Here is a 22,117-nt window from a genome sequence, read left to right as displayed (position 1 = left end):
TACATCTCTTGCTAGATCAGGTACAGCCTCTGCCTTCAGTGCCATTGGCTCTATTGACTCTACTTCTTGGGTTATTGATTCCGGTGCTACTGACCATATGACACATATGTCTTCCCTATTCTCTTCATATTATTTGTTGTGGTTAGGATAAGATGAGAGTTGCTGACGGGTCTTTCTCCACTATCTCTGGAAAGGGAATTGTTGACCTAAGCAAGGACCTCTCTCTTAAATCAGTTTTACATGTTCCCAGTCTTACCTCAAATCTTTTGTCTGTTTCAAAACTTACCAAAAATTTGAACTGTAGTATAACCTTTTTTCCTACTCATTGTGTCTTCCAGGACAGAGTGATAAGGAGAACGATTGGGTGCGGTCATGAGTATGGAGGCCTCTACTACCTTGATGCAGACATTGGCTCAGCCCTACAAGCATCTGCTGCTAGTAATCCGGAAAGTGTGGAGTCAATAGCTAAGCTGCATCTTTGGCATGCTAGGCTAGGTCATGTGTCTTTCTCCTCATTAGAAATGTTGTTTCCTGAATTGTTTAAGGGCATTCCAAGTCAGAGTCTAACCTGTGAAGTATGTCAAATGTCAAAACAATGTAGAACTGTGTATCCAATTTCCAGCAATGAAATTTGTTCTCCTTTTGATTTGGTTCATTCTGATGTCTGGGGCCCTTCACCCATTGTTTCCTTTGATGGCTTCCGGTACTTTATTAGTTTTATTGACCACTACTCTCGTTGTACATGGATCTACCTGTTAAAAGGACGGGATGAAGTACCACGGATAACCATGGCATTTTGCAAGATGATTGAAACACAATTTAATAAGAAGATTAAGCAATTCAGGTCAGACAATGCTGCTGAATACTTTGAAAAATCCTTGCACTTATTCATGGAAGATGCTGGCATACTACATCAGTCATCCTGTGCTTATACTCCTCAGCAGAATGGGGTTGCTGAGCGCAAGAATAGACATCTATTAGAGACAGCTCGAGCCTTACTATTCCAGCACAAAGTTCCCAAGCAATACTGGTCTCAAGCTGTACTTTCTGCATCATATCTGATAAACCGGATGCCATTTAAGGTGTTGGGTATGAAAACCCCTTTCTCTGTTTTGTGCCCCACTCTTCCAGACTTTCCCCTTCCTCCTCGGGTCTTTGGCTGTATATGTTTCATACATGTGAAGGATCCAAAGAAGACCAAGCTGGATCCTAAGGCTACAAAGGGAATATTCTTGGGGTACTCTCCTACACAAAAGGGTTACAAGTGTTATGACCCTGTCTCCAAGAGAAAGTATGTCACCAGAGATGTGGTCTTCTTTGAGTCTCAACCCTATTTTCAGTCTTCTCAGAATCCTCTTCAGGGGGAGACTAGTGGGATGGAAGAGGATTCTCATTCTCCCTCCTTTTTTGTTGCCCTATCTACCTCGGGTCTTCCATCCTCTCCTCCTACTCCTTGTTGTGACATTCCGGGTCAACCCAGTGAGGCTCCCACTGTGCCGGTTACCTCTCCTGATGCTGCAAATGTTCCTGAAGGCTCCAGTAGGCAACAAAAAGAGATACTTACATACAACAGAAGAAAAAGGGGCCCTCAACCTCATGACAGCAACCAGTTGGACTCGGATCAATCTGTCTCTACAATCCAAGGTAATTCCAACTCTCATACTTCTGATTTGGATCTTCCTATTGCTCTCCGTAAGCCTATTCGCTCTTGCACCACCCGGCACCCCATTGCTGATTTTGTTTCTTACTCACATTTATCTCCTGCCTATCACTCCTTTGTGTCTGCTCTTTCCTCTGTGCATGTTCCTTCTAGGTACTCAGAGGCTGTGTCTGATCCAAGGTGGAAAGAAGCTATGAATGAAGAGATGAAAGCCCTAATGAAAGCAAGAACTTGGGAATTAGTGGATCTGCCAGAGGGGAAGACCACTGTTGGGTGCAAGTGGGTGTTTACTGTAAAGCACAGGGAGGACGGGTCCATTGAAAGGTACAAGGCCAGACTTGTGGCAAAGGGGTTTACTCAGAAAGAAGGGATTGACTACAAAGAAACCTTTGCCCCAGTAGCAAAGCTCAACACAATTCGGGTTCTATTGTCACTAGCAGCAAATTTTTCATGGGAACTTCATCAGCTGGATGTGAAGAATGCCTTCTTAAATGGTGACCTTCATGAAGAGGTATTTATGGAACCTCCACCAGGCTGACTTTAGTAGAAAGGTGTGCAAACTGAGGAAAGCATTATATGGGTTGAAGCAATCTCCCCGTGCATGGTTTGAGAGGCTCTGTGGGGCCATGAAGAAAGTGGGGTACACTCAGAGTGGTGCAGACCATACCTTGTTCATAAGGAGACAGGATAGCAAACTTACTGCACTCATTGTTTATGTGGATGATATGGTAATTACCGGGAATGACTTGGAAGAGATAAAAAGACTGAAGGAGTTTCTAGCTTCTGAATTTGAGATCAAAGACTTGGGTCATTTGAGATATTTTCTTGGGATTGAAGTTGCCAGGTCAAGAGAGGGATTCTACATATGTCAGTGGAAGTATGTTCTTGACCTCCTAGAGGAAATAGGCATGATGGGGTGCAGGCCAGCAGATACTCCAATGGAACTGAACCATGGCCTGCAGGAATCAGTAGGGGAGGACTACTGTGATAAAGAGAGATACCAAAAATTGGTAGGGAAGCTGATATACTTATCCCTCACTCGGCCAGATATTGCTTATGCTGTGCATGTTGTCAGTCAATTTATGCACTCTCCAAAGATTCCTCATATGAAAGCAGTTGAAAGGATTCTCAGGTACTTGAAGACTTGCCCAGGGAAGGGAATTCTCTTCAGGAAAAACAATAGAATTGAAATTGAAGCCTACACTGATGTAGATTGGGCTGGGTCTGTTGGAGACAGGAAGTCAACCTTGGGTTACTGTACATTTGTGGGAGGAAACCTGGTCACATGGCGCAGTAAGAAGCAGAATGTAGTGGCTAGATCAAGTGCAGAAGCAGAGTATCGAGCTATGGCCCACGGGGTTGCTGAACTCTTATGGCTCAGAACTCTTCTTAATGAACTTGGCATTAAGGTTGAAGGTCCTCTTAGGTTGTATTGTGACAATAAAGCTGCCATCAACATTGCCAACAATCCCGTGCAGCATGACAGGACAAAACATATTGAGATTGATCGGCACTTTGTTAGAGAAAGAATTGTCTCGGGTGAACTCTGTGTGCCTTATACTCCATCTCAGATGCAAATTGCGGATGTACTGACTAAAGGGCTGGCAGCAGCAAAGTTTAGGGACATGCTTGGCAAGCTAAACATGATTGATATCCATGCTTAGCTTGAGGGGGAGTGTTGGATTGAAGTCTTTGTATGTATGAGTATTCGGCTGATAAGAGTTCTTATTAGCCTATACTTAAGTTTAAGTTGTCCTGTACTGGGCCTTTGTTAATGGGCCTAATCCTGTTTAATGTTTTAAGTTGTCTGGGTGTCCCATCACTAATCAGGGGCATTCTAGTAACTTCCTGTATCATTGTACTACATCATAATATAAATAATAGTACTGTCGACTGAGCTGGATAGTTCGACATTCCAGCATCTCTTCTTCTTCTTCTTCTCTTTTCTGCTACTTCGGCTACAATAATTTAGCTTTCAGCTTGAATCAGCTCCACCAATGCAATCTCCTAGACCTAGCAATGCTTGAAGATGCCCAAAGGAGTATTAAAAAATTAAGAAAAAGTACAAGCACAACAATGACAATAAATAAATTAGTAACCTACACATCCACAAGAAACAAATAGTCACTTATCCTACGGAATTAAAAGAAAACAGAAGTCAATTAAGCTTGGGATGTGTCCTATACTTACATTTTGATATTGGAAACTAGAAACAATGGTAAGGCGCAGGATTCGGCAAGTCCATTCCCCAAAAGTAGCAATGCCTCGAGTAATCCAAAACAACACATGGAACCAAAGCAAATTAGTAACCCATACACCCACAAGAGAACACCGAATGAAGTGGAGAATTGAGAAGCTTACATTGAACAGTTGACCGGCTTTTTTATAGAAATAGCGTGAGAGGTTGCGCAGCTTGCCTGCAATTCGAGCATTCTTCGTGCCTGCACCCATAAGAACCAAGGATATTATGGCCACCTCCACAACCCACAAAACTTGTCTTCCAAAAATGATAAAATTTAGGGAAGTAGGCATTCTACAACAAACACAAACCTCTGCCGCTTTCGAATCCGTATCAGTTCCGAGTCTCCTTTCCACGCCCACACCATTCACCAATCAAGAATATCTAATCAGAAACAGGTGGAGAAGAAAAAATTTAAGAGTGAATATAGAAGAAATGGGTTAGACTGGCTCATTTTGGACTCCAGCGTATGCAAGGCCATGGCTGATTACTACTACAATTCGAACGCTTGAATTAGCTCAGCAGACACAATTTCCTGAAAGCGGCAATGCTGGAATATGCTAGTCAAGAGGAGTATTAAAAAATTAAGAAAAGTTACATGCACAACAACAGCAATAGAGCAATTAGTAACCCACACACCCCCAAGAAACATCCAATCGCTTATCCTACAGAATTACAAGATAATAGAAGTCAATAAAGCTCGGGATATGTCCTATTCTTACATTGATATCAAAAACCGGAAACAATGGTAATGCGTAGGAGTTGACAAGCCTATCCCCAAAAGTTGCAATGCCCAAAACTACACATATAACCCAAGAAAATTAGTAACCCATCCACCCACAAGAGAACAACGAATGAACAGGAGAATTGAGAAATTTACACCGAAGAGTTTATCGGCTTCTTTATAAAAATGCAGTGAGAGATTGCGCATCTTGCCCGCAATTCGAGCATTCTTCGTGCCTGCACACATAAGAACCAAGGATATTATAGTCACCTCCACAACCAGAAAACCTTGTCGAAAAAAGTTTCAACATATACAAGCAACGCAGACCAACACTATCGCAGTCATTTTGATACCACCGTTGACAATGCGAACCCATTAGAATAGTCCTGCAATGACAAGGCAGAAATTGCGTTTGAAGAATTTATTAATTCGTGTGAGTCCAAAATCTACTTCGCACAACAGAATCATATGCTTCAATAACAAAGGTATGAACATCGAATGCGGTTTTGAAAGGTCCTTACCACGAAGTACAGGTCCGAATGGAGAGGAAAAAGGGATACCAACCTTGCTACAGCACAATCGCTCTCATCGTTTGTGTTCTTGAAGGGGCTGTCAACGGTTCAGGTCTACCCGACTGGCCCGAATAGACCCAACCATTTATAAAGGATCCGGTTCCATGATTATGTTGAAATAAATAATTGGGTCGGTTCCGGTACTCGCCCCTCCCGAATCGATTCATGCCCAAAACCGATTATTTTGTTAGCCATATATAATATTCCCTTCGTTTTCTTATAGTTTTTCTCTTATCATAGGTTTAAATTGTCAAATCTGATAGATAAATAAATAAAGGTGTTTAATGTTTTAACATATAAATAATTTAATATTTTTCTATCAATTTTATTAACGATATATGATTAAAGTTTAAATTTTAGTTTGCGATTTAAATAAGAAAAGTGGCTTTTTTAGTTTATGGTACAGTTTTTAGCCTATGTTTTTGTTTCAACCATAATTTTAAGTTAAAATGGACGGTTTTGGGTCAATGATTTTGTCCCGATTAATGATTGGTTTGGGAGTGCTTCTACCTAGACCGGACCCGGATCCCACCCGTTGACAGCCCTATCTTGAATGACGGCCAATTTCCGGTCAAGCCACCACTCAAAGCTTGATGAGAAATAGTCAGTCACTTATCTGAAGGAATTAAAAGAAAATGGAAGTCAATTAAGAAAGGGATGTGTCCTATACTTACATTGTTATCGAAAACCGGAAACAATAGTAAGGCGCAAGAGTCGGCAAGTCCTCCCCAAAAGTAGCAATGCCTCGAGCAATCCAAAACTACACATATAAACAGAGCAAATTAGTAAGCCATATGCCCAAAAGAGGACACAAAATGAAGTGGAGAGTTGAGAAAATTACACCGAAGAGTGGACCAGCTTCTTTATAGTAAAGCTGCGAGAGGTTGCACAGCTTGCAAGCAAATCGAGCATTCTTCATGCCTTCCCATAAGAAACAAGAATATTATGGCCACATCCACAACCAGAAAACCTTGCCTTCCAAAAGTGATAAAATTTAGGGATGCAGAAATTCTACAACAAACAGATACCTGTGCAGTTCTCGAAACTGTATCACTTCCATGTCTCCTCTCTGCGCCCACGGCATTCACCTATCAAGAATATCTAATTAGAAACTGGTGGAGAAGAAAAAATTTAAGAGTGAATATAGAAGAAATGGGTCAGAGCGGCTCATTCTGGACTCCAACGTATTCAAGGCCATGGCTAATCACTACTAAATTCGAATGCTTGAATCAGCTCCGCTGATGCAATCACCTGAAAGTGGCAATCCATGAAGATGTCAGTCATGAGGATTATTAATAAATTAAGAAAAGTTACAAGCACAACAACGGCAATACAGTAATTAGTAACCCACACACTCACAAGAAACATCCAGTCAGCTATCCTTTGGAATTAAAAGAAAATGAGACTGAAATAAGCACAGGATGTTTCCTAAACTTACATTGATATCGAAAACCGGGAATAATGGTAAGGCATAGGAGACGGCAAGCTGATCACCAAAAGTAGCAACATAAAATTACGCATATAACCAAAGCAATTCAGTAACCCATACACCCAAACGAGAACACCGAATGAAGCTGAGAATTGAGAAGATTACACTGAAGAGTTGATCGGCTTCCTTATAGTATTCCCGCGAGAAGTTGCACATCTTGCCCGCAAGTCGAGCATTCTTTGTGCCTACACCCATAAAAACCAAGGATATTATGGTCACCTCCACAACCGGCAAACCTTATCTACCAAAAATGTTAAAATTTAGGGATGTAGACATTCTACAACAAACACATACCTATGCCGCTTCCGCATCCGTATCACTTCTGAGTCTCCTTTCCGCGCCCACGCCATTCACTTGTCAAGAATATCAAATCAGAAACAGGTGGAGAAGAAATAGTTTAGAAGTGAATATAGAAGAAATGGGTTAGAGTGGCTCATTCCGGACTCCAGCGTATGTGAGGTCATGGCTGATCCCTGCTACAATTCGAAAACTTGAATCGACTCCACGGATGCAATCTTCTGAAAGTGGCAATGCATGAATATGTCAATCATGAGGGTTATTAATAAATTAAGAAAAATTACAAGCGCAACAACAGCAATAGAGCAATTAGTAACCCACACACGCCCACAAGAAACATCTAGTCAGTTATCCTACGGAATTAAAAGAAAACAGCACTGAATTAAGCACAGGATGATTCCAATACTTACATTTATATCGAAAACCGAGAACAATGGTAAGGCGCAGGAGTCGGCAAGCCGATCGCCAAAAGTAGCAACGCCTCGAGCAATCTAAAACTACGCATATAACCAAAGCAATTTAGTAACCCAAACACCCAAATGAGAACACCGAATGAAGATGAGAATTGCGAAGCTTACACCGAAGAGTTGATAGGCTTCCTTATAGTTTTGCCACGAGAGGTTGCGCATCTTGCCCGCAAGTCGAGCATTCTTCGTGCCTGCAATGATAAGGCAGAAATTGCATTAGAAGAATCTATTAATTCGTGCGAATCCTAAATCAACTTCGCACGACTAAATCATATGCTTCAATAACAAAGTTATGAACACCGAGTACGGTTTTGAAAGATCCTTACCTCGAAGTACAAATCCGAATGGAGAAGAAAAAGGGATACCAACCTTGCTGCAGCACTATCGCTCCCATCGTTCATGTTCTTGAAGGGGTTGTCAACGGTTCAGGTCTACCCGACTAGCCCGAATAGACCAAACCATTTATAAAGGATCCGGTTCCATGATTATGTTGAAACAAATAATTGTGTCGGTTCAGGTTCTCAGCCCTCCAGAATAGATTCATGCCCAAAACCGATTATTTTGTTAGCCATATATAATAATTCCTTCGTTATCTTATAGTTTTACTCTTATCATTGGTTTAAAGTGTCGAATCTGATAGATAGATAAATAAAGGTGTTTAACATTTTAACATATAAATAATTTAGTATTTTTTATCAGTTTTATTAACGATATATGATTAAAGTTTAAACTTTAGTTTGCGATTTAAATTAGAAAAGCGGTTTATTTTTAGTTTAAATGGTTTGGTTTTTAACCTATGTTATTGTTTCGACCTAAATTTTAAGTTAAAATGGACGGTTTTGGGTCTATGATTTTGTCCTGATTAATGATCGGTTTGGGAGTGCTTCTACCTAGACCGGACCCGGATACCACTCGTTGACAGCCCTATCTTGAATGGTGGCCAATTTCCGGTCGAGCCACCACTCAAAGCTTGATGAGAAATAGTTAGTCACTTATCTGAAGGAATTAAAAGAAAATGGAAGTCCATTAAGCAAGGGATGTGTCCTATATACTTACATTGTTATCGGAAACTGGAAACAATAGAATGGCGCAATAGTCGGCAAGCCCTCCCCAAAAGTAGCAACGCCTCGAGAAATCGAAAACTACACATATAACCAGAGCAAATTAGTAAGCCATACACCCAAAAGAGGACACAGAATGAAGTGGAGAGTTGAGAAGCTTACACCTAAGACTGGACCAGCTTCCTTACAGTAAAGCCGTGAGAGGTTGCACAACTTGCATGCAAATCGAGCATTCTTTGTGCCAGCCCATAAGAACCAAACACATACCTGTGCCGCTTCTGAATCCATATCACTTCCGAGTCTCCTTTCCGCACCCACGCCATTCACCTGTCAAGAATTTCTAATCAGAAATAGGTGGAAAGGAAAAGTTTAAGAGTGTATATAGTAACCCATATATCCAAACGAGAACACCAAATGAAGCTGAGAATTAAGAAGCTTACATCGAGGAGTTGATCGGCTTCCTTATAGTTTTTCCGCGAGAGGTTGTGTATCTTGCCCGCAAGTCGGGCATTCTTCGTGCCTGCACCCATAAGACAAAAGGATATTATAGCCACTGCCACGACCGACCAACCTTGTCTTCCAAAAATGATATAATTTAGGTGTGCAGACATAGTACGAAAAACACATACCTGTGCAGCTTCCGCATCCGTATCACTTCCGAGTCTCCTTTGCGCTCACGCCCTTCACCTGTCAAGAATATCTGATCAGAAACAGGGGGACAAGAAATAGTTTAGAAGCGAATATAGAAGAAATGGGTTAGAGTGGCTTATTTTGGACTCCAGCGTATGCAAGGCCTCGGCGAACTACTGCTCCAATTCGAACGCTTGAATCAGCTCCAATGATGCAATCTCATGGGAGTGGCAATGCCTGTAGAAGCCAAGGGGAGTATTCGAAAATTAAAAAAAGTTAAAAGCACAAAAACGGCAATAAAGCAATAGAAGCCCTTATAAAAAGTTTAAACAGATACAAGCAATGTTGGCTTACAGTATCGTAGTCATTCTGATACGGCAGTTGACAATGCGAGCATTCTTCGTGAGAGCCAAAAGAGAACATGGAATGAAGTGGAAAGTTGAGAATCTTACACCGAAGAGTTGATCGGCTTCGTTATAGTATTCCCGTGAGAGGTTGCGCATCTTGCTCGCAAGTCGAGCATTCTTCGTGCCTACACCCATAAGAACCAAGGATATTATGGTAACCTCCACAACTGGCAAGCCATATATTCCAAAAATGTTCAAATTTAGGGATGCAGACATTCTACAGCAAACACATACCCGTTCCGCTTCTGAATCCGTTTCACTTCCGAGCCTTCATTCTGCGCCCACGCCACTCACCTGCCAAGAATATCTAATTAGAAATAGGTGGAGAAGAAAAAGTTTAAGAGTGTATACAGAAGAAATGGATTAGAGTGGCTCATTCTGGACTCCAGCGTATGCGAGGCCATGGTTGTTCACTGCTACAATTCGAACGCTTGAATCGGCTCCGCGGATGCAATCTCCTGAAAGTGGCAATGCATGAACATGTCGGTGATGAGGATTTTTAATAAATTCAGAAAAGTTACAAGCACGACAATGGCAATAGAGCAATTAGTAACCCACACACCCACAACAAACACCCATTCAGTTATCCTACAGAATTAAAAGAAAATGGAACTGAATTAAGCACGGGATGGTTCCTATACTTACATTGATATCGAAAACCGGGAACAAGGGTAAGGCATAGCAGTCAGTAAGCCGATCGCCAAAAGTAGCAATGCCTCGAGAAATCAAAAACTACGCATATAACCAAAGCAATTTAGTAACCCATACATCCAAACGAGAACACCAAATGAAGCTGAGAATTAAGAAGTTTACACCGAAGAGTTGATGGGCTTCCTTATGGTTTTTCCACGAGAGGTTGTGTATCTTGCCTGCAAGTCGAGCATCCTTCGTGCCTGCATCCATAAGACCCAAGGATATTATAGCCACTGCCACGACCGACAAACTTAGTCTTCCAAAATTGATATAATTTAGGTACGCAGACATGGTGAGGAGATGTATTTTTCCATGATGTTCTAGGTATTGCTGAAATGGTGAGGAGATGTACTCTTTGGCATTATCGGAGCGAAGTATTTTCATATGAACACCAAATTGAGTGCGTATTTTCAGCATGAAATTTCTGAAAAATAGAGAACAATTCACTACGGTCTTTCATAAGATAGATCTATGTCATCCTTGAAAAGTCATCAACAAAGATTACAAAATACTTAAACCCATTGTATGACACCACTTTAACTGGACCCCATACATCAGAATGAACTAAAGCAAAAGGACTTGAGACACGACTATCAATTCTTGGACTAAATGAGACTCGATGATGTTTTCCCAACTGACATGACTCACAATCTAATGATAAAAGATGACTCAAGGAAGGAACTAGCAGCTTCAAAGCCTTGAGAGAGGGATGACCAAGTCTATAGTGCTATTGGAGAGGAGTAAGAGACGACTGAAAAGCCACTGGAGGGCCACCACCATCAAGGTAATACAAACCACCGGCTTCATGCCCTCCACCAATCTTCGTCCCCGTCTTGAGATCCTGAAACACACAAGAAGAATGATAGAAGGTTACAGAACAATTAAGGGACTTGGTTAATCTGCTAACAGACATAAGGTTAAAAGGGAACTTAAGAACATATAAAACAGATGCTAAAAACAATGAGGAGAAATCAACATCACCAACACCACAAATAGGAGATGTAGAACCATTAGCAAGTGTAACTGTCTGAGATGTGGAGGTGCGAGAAAGGGATGAAAATACATCAAGAGTCCCAGACATATGGTTCGAGGCTCCAGAATCAATGATCCAGGGTGAGGCTTTGGAAGCTAAACAAGTCATACCTGAATGGTCAAGTGTAGCTGTGTTCAGCTGAGATGTTTGAAGGAATTGCTCATATATTGCCCGTGGTACACTCACCATTTCCTGCCCGGAAGCACAAGTGGGTGTGGAGGGGGTTGGGGCAGTTTGTTGGCTTTCAGTAATTGTGCTATTACTCTTAGATGTAACATGGTTAGCCCAAGTGTTGGGTGGACCACGCAAATCATAGCAGAAATTAACTGTGTGCCCCTCTAAGCCACAATGTGTGCATTTTCTCTGAGCATTACCCCTTCCTTTTCCACGACCTCCCCCTGACTCTTGGCCTCCAGTCCGGCCACTAGCCCGGTTAAACATGTGTCCACCACGGTTGCTTAGAGGGCCACTGCTGCCACCACCACTTCTACTTCCACGGCCACTTCCTTTAGTCACTACCAAACCAGATCTATCAGAGAAGGAAGAATGCTCCACCGGCTCAATGGATGTCCTCTTAAGACGGGCAAAAACTTCTTCAAGTGAGGGGAGAGCTGATCCCCCCAATATCTGTGCTCTGACAGGCTCATACTCAGTCTTCAAGCCCACAAGAAACCTAGTCACATCAAGCTGTTCACGTTGCTGTTGTTGGATCTGGACATCTGATGTTAGAGGGTGATACACATTTAGCTCATTGCGGATGTTCCTCAAACTTGCAAAATACTCTTCTAAGCTTTGACTTTCTTGCTTCAAATTGAAGTACTCTTGGTATAACTGATATACCCTAGTTGTGTTGTCTTGTCCAGAGTACAACTTTTTAGCATGATCCCAGATCTCTTTGGCTGTATCTAGGAACATGAAGTTCACACTAATCTTTGGCTCCATGCTGTTCCAAAGCCATGTCATTATCTGTGCATCATCTTGTTCCCAATCACTGAACCCAGGAGAATCAGAGGAAGGTTTCTCCTCCCTCACATGTTTTACTTTCCTCTTGGCCTTCAAGAGCACCTCCACAGATTTTGCCCATGGTACATAGTTCTCACCATTCAACTTGATGGATGTCATTTGAACACTTAGATAATCTGAAGAAAGCATGATACCTGTTTTGTTGTCATTCCCAACTATAGTTGAAGCCATTTCAATTATTTCTCCTTTGAATATACACCACAATCTCACACTCGTCACAAGACTTATCTCACTTATGATACCACCAACCCACTTTCTTCAACTACACATTACACACTACACTCTAAAGCTGAAATCATTCAGTCAACACATCAAACACTTGGACTGCACACTGCAGGACCATTTACCATCAACACACCACTACTGAAATTACTCAGTCATTTCATCGAACACTTGTTCTTCATACTGCAGAACTGATTACACACAAGGTCTAGGGGTTCACTTTTAAGCATTTAGAATCATAGATATGTCAGCCACCACAACACAATCAACACCACACCACTGCTGTCGTGGACATCAGCAGTCTACTACTCTTCTTTCAGCACACATGCGAGCAAGAAAACACAAAAAAAAAAACATGACTGATATGTGTATCAGTTTCACCCAGCACCACAACAACTAACTTTTGAAGCACACAAAAAAAAATCAGCATTCACAGTCCATTTCTGAACACACGACAGCAGTGTCCATACCTGTATACGTCCAGCCCTCTTCGTACACTGAATAGAGGGTCTAGTATACCACTTCAACGACCACCACAACACCGGCCAGAGGCATTCTCACCTCCAGGCCCTCAAAACGGCAACTCCTTTTCAGCCCTTTATCAAGTCTTCAATCAGGTCAGCTGTAGGATGATGAAACCTACTGTGAAGCTGGCGGCAAACCCAGGAAGAAGACAGCGGCAAGAAAAAAAAAAAACACGAGACCTTAAATGCTCTGATACCATGTGAATACACCCTAGTTGATTCTAGGTCAAAATAGAGAAGAAGAAAGAAGAAAGAACAGAGAAAGAAGAAGAAGGAGAGGAGAAGAGTGTTCGGCCAGAATAGAAGAGAGGATGTTCAAAAGTCACTCTCCTAGCCGACCCACTTGACTTTTATTCATAAAACTTGAGTTCGTGTACAGGTCCGAAGGGAGAAGAAAAAGGGATACCAACCTTGATGCAGCACAATCGCTCTCATCGTTCGTGTTCTTGAAGTGGCTGTCAACGGTTCAGGTCTACCCGACTGGCCCGAATAGACCCGGCCATTTATAAAGGATCCGGTTCCGGGATTCTGTTGAAATAAATGATTGGGTCGGTTCCGGTTCTCGCACCTCCCGAACCGATTCATGCCCAAAACCGATTATTTTGTCACCCATATATGTTATTTCCTTCGTTTTATTAAAGTTTTTTTCCTATCATAGGTTTAAAGTGACGAATCTGATAGATAGATAAATAAAGGTGTTTAACGTTTTAACATATAAGTAACTTAGTATTTTTCTACCAATTTTATTAACGATATATGATTAAAGTTTAAATTTTAGTTTGCGATTTAAATAAGAAAAGTGGTTTCTTTTGGCTTAAATGGTTCGGTTTTAAACCTAAGTTATTGTTTCAACCAAAAATATCAAGTTAAAATGGACGGTTTTGGGTCTAAGATTTTGTCCCAATTAATGATCTGTTCGGGAGTGCATCAACCTAGACCGGACCCGGATCCCACCCGTTGACAGCCCTATCTTGAATGGCGGCCAATTTCCAGTCGAGCCACCACTCAAAGCATGACGAGAAATAGTCAGTCACTTATCTGAAGGAATTAAAAAAAAATGGAAGTCCATTAAGCAAGGGATGTGTCCTATATACTTACATTGTTATCGGAAACCGGAAACAATAGTATGGCGCAATAGTCGGAAAGCCCTCCCCAAAAGGGGCAATGCCTCGAGCAATCCAAAACTACACATATAACCGGAGGAAGTTAGTAAGCCATACACCCAAAAGAGGACACGGAATGAAGTGGAGAGTTGAGAAGCTTACACTGAAGATTGGACCAGCTTCCCTATAGAAAAGCCGTGAGAGCTTGCACAGCTTGCCTGCAAATCGAGCATTCTTCGTGCCTGCCCATAGGAACCAAGGATATTATGGACACCTCCACAACCGGCAAAGTTATATTCCAAAAGTGGTAAAATCTAGGAATGCAAACATTCTACAACAAACACATACCTGTGCCGCTTCCGAATCCGTATCACTTCCGAGTCTCCTTTCCGCGCCCACGCCATTCACCTGTCAAGATTATCCAATCAGAAATAGGTAGAGAAGAAAAAGGTTTAACAGTGTATATAGAAGAAAAGGGTTGGAGTGGCTCATTCTGGACTCTAGCGTATGCGAGGCCGTGGCTGGTTGCTGCAACAATTCGAATGCTTGAATCAGCTCCACGGACGCAACTTCCTGAAAGCGGCAATGCCTGAATTTGCCAGTCAAGAGGAGTATTAAAAAAGTAAGAAATGTTGCATGCACAACTACCGGAACAGAGCAATTAGTAACCCTCACACCCACAAGAAACATCTAGTCACTTATCCTACGGAATTAAAAGATAAAAGAAGTCAATTAAGCATGGGATGTCTCGTATACTTACATTGATATCGGAAACCGGAATCAATGGTAAGGCGCAGGAGCCGGCAAGCCCATCCCCAAAATTCGCAACGCCTCGAGCAATCTAAAACTGCACATATAACCCAAGCAAATTAGGAACCAAAAGAACCACAAGAGAACACCGAATGAACCTGAGATTTGAGAAATTTACATCAAAAAGTTGATCGACTTCTTTATAGTATTGCGGCGAGGGGTTGCGTATCTTGCCCGCACGTCGAGCATTCTTCGTGCCTGCACCCATAAGAACCAAGGATATTATTGTCACCTCCACAACCGGCAAACATTTTCTTCTAAAAATTTTAAAATTTAGGGATGCACACATTCGACAACAATCACATACCGATGCCGCTTCCGAATCCGTATCACTTTCGAGTCTCCTTTCCGCGCACACGCCATTCACCTGTCAAGAATTTCTAATCAGAAACAGGTGGAGAAGAAAAAGTCTAAGAGAGAATAAAGGAGAAATGGGTTAAAGTGGCACATTCTGGACTCCAGCGTAAGAGAGGCTTTGGCTGATCACTGCTACAATTCGAAAGCTTGAATCAGCTCCGCGGACGCAATCCCCTGAAAGTGGCAATGCATGAAGGTGTCAGTCATGAGGATTAGTAATAAATTAAGAAAAGTTACAAGCAAAACAATGGCAATTGAGCGGTTAGTAACCCACACACCCACAACAACATCCAGTCATTTATCCTACGGAATTAAAAGGAAACGGAACTGAATTAAGCACGGGATGTTTCCTATACTTTCATTGATATCGAAAACCGGGAACAATGGCAAGGCGCAGGAGCCGGCAAGCCGATCGCCAAAAGTAGCAAAGCCTCGAGCAATCTAAAACTACCCATATAACCAAAGCAAAATAGTAACCCATACACCCAAACGAGAACACCGAATGAAGTTGAGAATTGAGAAGCTTACACCGAAGAGTTGATCGGCTTCGTTATAGTATTCCCGCGAGAGGTTGTGCATATTGCCCGCAAGTCGAGCATTCTTCGTGCCTACACCCATAAGAACCAAGGATATTATGGTCACCTCCACAACTGGCAAGCCATATATTCCAAAAATTTTCAAATTTAGGGATGCAAACATTCTACAGCAAACACATACCCGTGCCGCTTCCGAATCCGTTTCACTTCCGAGCCTTAGTTCTGCGCCCACGCCACTCACCTGCAAAGAATATCTAATTAGAAATTGGTGGAGAAGAAAAAATGGGTTAGAGTGGTTCATTCTGGACTCCAGCGTATGTGAGGCCATGGCTGTTCACTACTACAATTCGAACGTTTGAATCGGTTCCCCGGATGCAATCTCCTGAAAGTGGCAATGCATGAACATGTCGGTGATGAAAATTATTAATAAATTCAGAAAAATTACAAGCAACACAATGGCAATAGAGAAATTAGTAACCCACACACCCACAAGAAACACCCATTCAGTTATCCTACGGAATTAAAAGAAAGCGGAACTGAATTAAGCACGGGATGTTTCCTATACTTACATTGACATCGAAAACCGGCAACAAGGGTAAGGCACAGCAGTCAGTAAGCCGATCGCCAAAAGTAGCAACGCCTCGAGAAATCAAAAACTACGCATATAACCAAAGCAATTTAGTAACCCATATATCCAAACGAGAACACCAAATGAAGCTGAGAATTACGAAGCTTACACCGAAGAGTTGATCGGCTTCTTTATGGTTTCTCCGCGAGAGGTTGTGTATCTTGTCTGCAAGTCGAGCATCCTTCGTGCCTGCATCCATAAGACCCAAGGATATTATAGCCACTGCCACGACCGACAAACCTTGTCTTCTGAAACTGATACAATTTAGGTACGCAGACATTGTACGAAAAACACATACCTGTGCAGCTTCCGCATCCGTATCACTTCCGAGTCTCCTTTGCGCTCACGCCCTTCACCTGTCAAGAATATCTAATCAGAAACAGGTGGGCAAGAAATAGTTTAGAAGTGAATATAGAAGAAATGGGTTAGAGTGGCTTATTCAGGACTCCAGCGTATGCAATGCCTCGACAGACCACTGCTCCAACTCGAACGCTTGAATCAGCTCCAACGACGCAATCTCATGGAAGTGGCAATGCCTGCAGAAGCCAAGGGGAGTATCAGAAAATTAAAAAAAGATACAAGCACAAAAACGGAAATAAAGCAATAGAAGCCCTTATAAGAAGTTTAAACAGATACAAGCAGTGCTGGCTTACACTATCGCAGTGATTCTGATACGGCACTTGACAATGCGAACCCATTAGAATATTCCTGCAACGACAAGGTAGAAATTGCATTAGCAGAATCTATTAATTCGTGCGAATCCAAAATCAACTTCGCAGGACAACATCATATGCTTCAATAACAAAGGTACGAACATCGAGTGCGGTTTTGAAAGGTCCTTACCTCGAAGTACAGGTCCGAAGAGAGAAGAAAAAGGGATACCAACCTTGCTGCGGCACAATCGCTCTCATCGTTCGTGTTCTTGAAGGGGCTGTCAACGGTTCAGGTCTACCCGACTGGCCCGAATAGACCTAACCATTTATAAAGGATCCGGTTCCGTGATTCTGTTGAAATAAATAATTGGGTCGGTTCCGGTTCTCGCCCCCCCCGAACCGATTCATGCCCAAAATCGATTATTTTGTTAGCCTTATATGTTATTTCCTTCGTTTTATTATAGTTTTTCTCTTATCATAGGTTTAAAGTGACGAATCTGAAAGATAGATAAATAAAGGTGTTTAACGTTTTAACATATAAGTAACTTAGTATTTTTCCATCAATTTTATTAACGATATATGATTAAAGTTTAAATTTTAGTTTGCGATTTAAATAAGAAAAGTGGTTTCTTTTGGATTAAATGGTTCGGTTTTAAACCTAAGTTATTTTTTCAACCAAAAATTTTAAGTTAAAATGGACGGTTTTGGGTCTAAGATTTTGTCCCAATTAATGATCTGTTCGGGAGTGCTTCTACCTAGAGTTGATCGGCTTCCTTATAGTATTGCGGCGAGAGTTTGCGCATCTTGCCCGCACGTCGAGCATTCTTCGTGCCTGCACCCATAAGAACCAAGGATATTATTGTCACCTCCACAACCGGCAAACAGTTTCTTCTAAAAATTTTAAAATTTAGGGATGCACACATTCAACAACAATCACATACCGGTGCCGCTTCCGAATCCGTATCACTTTCGAGTCCCCTTTCCGCGCACACGCCATTCACCTGTCAAGAATTTCTAATCAGAAACAGGTGGAGAAGAAAAAGTCTAAGAGAGAATAAAGGAGAAATGGGTTAAAGTGGCTCATTCTGGACTTCAGCGTAAGAGAGGCTTTGGCTGATTACTGCTACAATTCGAACGCTTGAATCAGCTCCGCGGACGCAATCCCCTGAAAGTGGCAATGCATGAAGGTGTCAGTCATGAGGATTAGTAATAAATTAAGAAAAGTTACAAGCAAAACAACGGCAATTGAGCAGTTAGTAACCCACACACCCACAACAACATCCAGTCATTTATTCTATGGAATTAAAAGGAAACGGAACTGAATTAAGCACGGGATGTTTCCTATACTTTCATTGATATCGAAAACTGGGAACAATGGCAAGGCGCAGGAGCCGGCAAGCCGATCGCCAAAAGTAGCAAAGCCTCGAGCAATCTAAAACTACGCATATAACCAAAGCAAAATAGTAACCCATACACCCAACGAGAACACCGAATGAAGTTGAGAATTGAGAAGCTTACACTGAAGAGTTGATCGGCTTCGTTATAGTATTCCCGCGAGAGGTAGCGCATCTTGCCCGCAAGTCGAGCATTCTTCGTGCCTACACCCATAAGAACCAAGGATATAATGGTCACCTCCACAACTGGCAAGCCATATATTCCAAAAATTTTCAAATTTAGGGATGCAGACATTCTACAGCAAACACATACCCGTGCCACTTCCGAATCGTTTCACTCCCGACCCTTCGTTCCACGCCCACGCCACTCACCTGCCAAGAATATCTAATTAGAATTAGGTGGAGAAGAAAAAGTTTAAGAGTGTATACAGAAGAAATGGGTTAGAGTGGCTCATTATGGACTCCAGCGTATGCGAGGCCATGGCTGTTCACTACTACAATTCGAACGCTTGAATCGGCTCTGCGGATGCAATCTCCTGAAAGTGGCAATGCATGAACATGTCGGTGATGAGGATTATTAATTAATTCAGAAAAGTTACAAGCACGACAATGGCAATAGAGCAATTAGTAACCCACACACCCACAAGAAACACCCATTCAGTTATCCTACGGAATTAAAAGAAAGCGGAACTGAATTAAGCACGGGATGTTTCCTATACTTACATTGACATCGAAAACCGGGAACAAGGGTAAGGCACAGCAGTCAGTAAGCCGATCGCCAAAAGTAGCAACGCCTCGAGAAATCGAAAACTACGCATATAACCAAAGCAATTTAGTAACCCATACATCCAAACGAGAACACCAAATGAAGCTGAGAATTAAGAAGCTTACACCGAAGAGTTGATCGGCTTCCTTATGGTTTCTCCGCGAGAGGTTGTGTATCTTGCCTGCAAGTCGAGCATCCTTCGTGCCTGCATCCATAAGACCAAAGGATATTATAGACACTGCCACGACCGACAAACCTTGTCTTCTGAAACTGATACAATTTAGGTACGCAGACATTGTACGAAAAACACATACCTATGCAGCTTCCGCATCCGTATCACTTCCGAATCTCCTTTGCGCTCACGCCCTTCACCTGTCTAGAATATCTAATCAGAAACAGGTGGGCAAGAAATAGTTTAGAAGTGAATATAGAAGAAATGGGTTAGAGTGGCTTATTCAGGACTCCAGCGTATGCAATGCCTCGACAGACCACTGCTCCAACTCGAACGCTTGAATCAGCTCCAACGACGCAATCTCATGGAAGTGGCAATGCCTGTAGAAACCAAGGGGAGTATCAGAAAATTAAAAAAAGATACAAGCACAAAAACGGAAATAAAGCAATAGAAGCCCTTATAAGAAGTTTAAACAGATACAAGCAATGCTGGCTTACACTATCGCAATCATTCTGATACGGCACTTGACAATGCGAACCCATTAGAATATTCCTGCAACGACAAGGTAGAAAGTGCATTAGCAGAATCTATTAATTCATGCGAATCCAAAATCAACTTCGCAGGACAACATCATATGCTTCAATAACAAAGGTACGAACATCGAGTGCGGTTTTGAAAGGTCCTTACCTCGAAGTACAGGTCCGAAGGGAGAAGAAAAAGGGATACCAACCTTGTTGCGGCACAATCGCTCTCATCGTTCGTGTTCTTGAAGGGGCTGTCAACGGTTCAGGTCTACCCGACTGGCCCGAATAGACCCGACCATTTATAAAGGATCCGGTTCCGTGATTCTGTTGAAATAAATAATTGGGTCGGTTCCGGTTCTCGCCCCTCCCGAACCGATTCATGCCCAAAACCGATTATTTTGTTAGCCATATATGTTATTTCCTTCGTTTTATTATAGTTTTTCTCTTATCATAGGTTTAAAGTGACGAATCTGATAGATAGATAAATAAAGGTGTTTAACGTTTTAACATATAAGTAACTTAGTATTTTTCCATCAATTTTATTAACGATATATGATTAAAGTTTAAATTTTAGTTTGCGATTTAAATAAGAAAAGTGGTTTCTTTTGGCTTAAATGGTTCGGTTTTAAACCTAAGTTATTGTTTCAACCAAAAATTTTAAGTTAAAATGGACGGTTTTGGGTCTAAGATTTTGTCCCAATTAATGATCTGTTCGGGAGTGCTTCTACCTAGACCGGACCTGGATCCCACCCGTTGACAGCCCTATCTTGAATGGCGTCCAATTTCCGGTCGACCCACCACTCAAAGCATGACGAGAAATAGTCAGTCACTTATCTGAAGGAATTAAAACAAAATGGAAGTCCATTAAGCAAGGGATGTGTCCTATATACTTACATTGTTATCGGAAACCGGAAACAATAGTATGGTGCAATAGTCGGAAAGCCCTCCCCAAAAGTGGAAACGCCTCGAGCAATCCAAAACTACACATATAACCGGAGGAAGTTAGTAAGCCATACACCCAAAAGAGGACACGGAATGAAGTGGAGAGTTGAGAAGCTTACACTGAAGATTGGACCAGCTTCCCTATAGAAAAGCCGTGAGAGCTTGCACAGCTTGCCCGCAAATCGAGCATTCTTCGTGCCAGCCCATAGGAACCAAGGATATTATGGACACCTCCACAACCGGCAAAGTTATATTCCAAAAGTGCTAAAATCTAGGAATGCAGACATTCTACAACAAACACATACCTGTGCCGCTTCCGAATCCGTATCACTTCCGAGTCTCCTTTCCGCGCCCACGCCATTCACCTGTCAAGATTATCTAATCAGAAATAGGTGAAGAAAAAGGTTTAACAGTGTATATAGAAGAAAAGGGTTGGAGTGGCTCATTCTGGACTCCAGCGTATGCGAGGCCGTGGCTGGTTGCTGCAACAATTCGAATGCTTGAATCAGCTCCGCGGACGCAACTTCCTGAAAGCGGCAATGCCTGAATTTGCCAGTCAAGAGGAGTATTAAAAAAGTAAGAAATGTTGCATGCACAACTACCGGAACAGAGCAATTAGTAACCCTCACACCCACAAGAAACATCCGGTCACTTATCCTACGGAATTAAAAGATAAAAGAAGTCAATTAAGCATGGGATGTTTCGTATACTTACAGTGATATCGGAAACCGGAATCAATGGTAAGGCGCAGGAGCCGGCAATCCCATCCCCAAAATTCGCATCGCCTCGAGCAATCTAAAACTGCATATATAACCCAAGCAAATTAGGAACCAAAAGAACCACAAGAGAACACCGAATGAACCCGAGATTTGAGAAATTTACATCAAAGAGTTGATCGGCTTCCTTATAGTTTTGCGGCAAGAGTTTGAGCATCTTGCCCGCACGTCGAGCATTCTTCGTGCCTGCACCCATAAGAACCAAGGATATTATTGTCACCTCCACAACCGGCAAACATTTTCTTCTAAAAATTTTAAAATTTAGGGATGCACACATTCGACAACAATCACATACCGGTGCCGCTTCCGAATCCGTATCAATTTCGAGTCTCCTTTCCGCGCACACGCCATTCACCTGTCAAGAATTTCTAATCAGAAACAGGTGGAGAAGAAAAAGTCTAAGAGAGAATAAAGG

The 22,117-nt window shown here is 42.0% G+C and overlaps 2 long non-coding RNA genes across 2 annotated transcripts; both read right to left on the bottom strand.

Annotated features, from left to right (window-relative positions):
• Positions 1-13,383: 13,383 nt before the first annotated feature.
• LOC148789616 (uncharacterized) lies at positions 13,384-15,457 on the bottom strand. Its single transcript, XR_016079197.1, has 6 exons — positions 15,262-15,457; positions 15,073-15,152; positions 14,905-14,991; positions 14,493-14,733; positions 14,307-14,386; positions 13,384-14,225 (listed from the first exon to the last, which is right to left on the bottom strand). It is a non-coding gene; the product is annotated as an uncharacterized LOC148789616 (long non-coding RNA).
• A 390-nt stretch (positions 15,458-15,847) lies between these two features.
• On the bottom strand, positions 15,848-18,279 carry LOC148789615 (uncharacterized). Its single transcript, XR_016079118.1, has 7 exons — positions 18,070-18,279; positions 17,129-17,960; positions 16,774-17,011; positions 16,585-16,664; positions 16,417-16,503; positions 16,029-16,229; positions 15,848-15,919 (listed from the first exon to the last, which is right to left on the bottom strand). It is a non-coding gene; the product is annotated as an uncharacterized LOC148789615 (long non-coding RNA).
• Between the last annotated feature and the right edge of the window lie 3,838 nt (positions 18,280-22,117).

The sequence above is a fragment of the Nelumbo nucifera genome, chromosome 8 (genome assembly GCF_055504915.1).
Source record: "Nelumbo nucifera cultivar China Antique chromosome 8, China Antique-T2T, whole genome shotgun sequence".
In the NCBI taxonomy this organism is placed as follows: domain Eukaryota; kingdom Viridiplantae; phylum Streptophyta; class Magnoliopsida; order Proteales; family Nelumbonaceae; genus Nelumbo; species Nelumbo nucifera.
The sequence above is the reverse complement of the archived record's forward strand: the minus strand, read 5'-3'. Positions and strand labels throughout refer to the sequence as shown.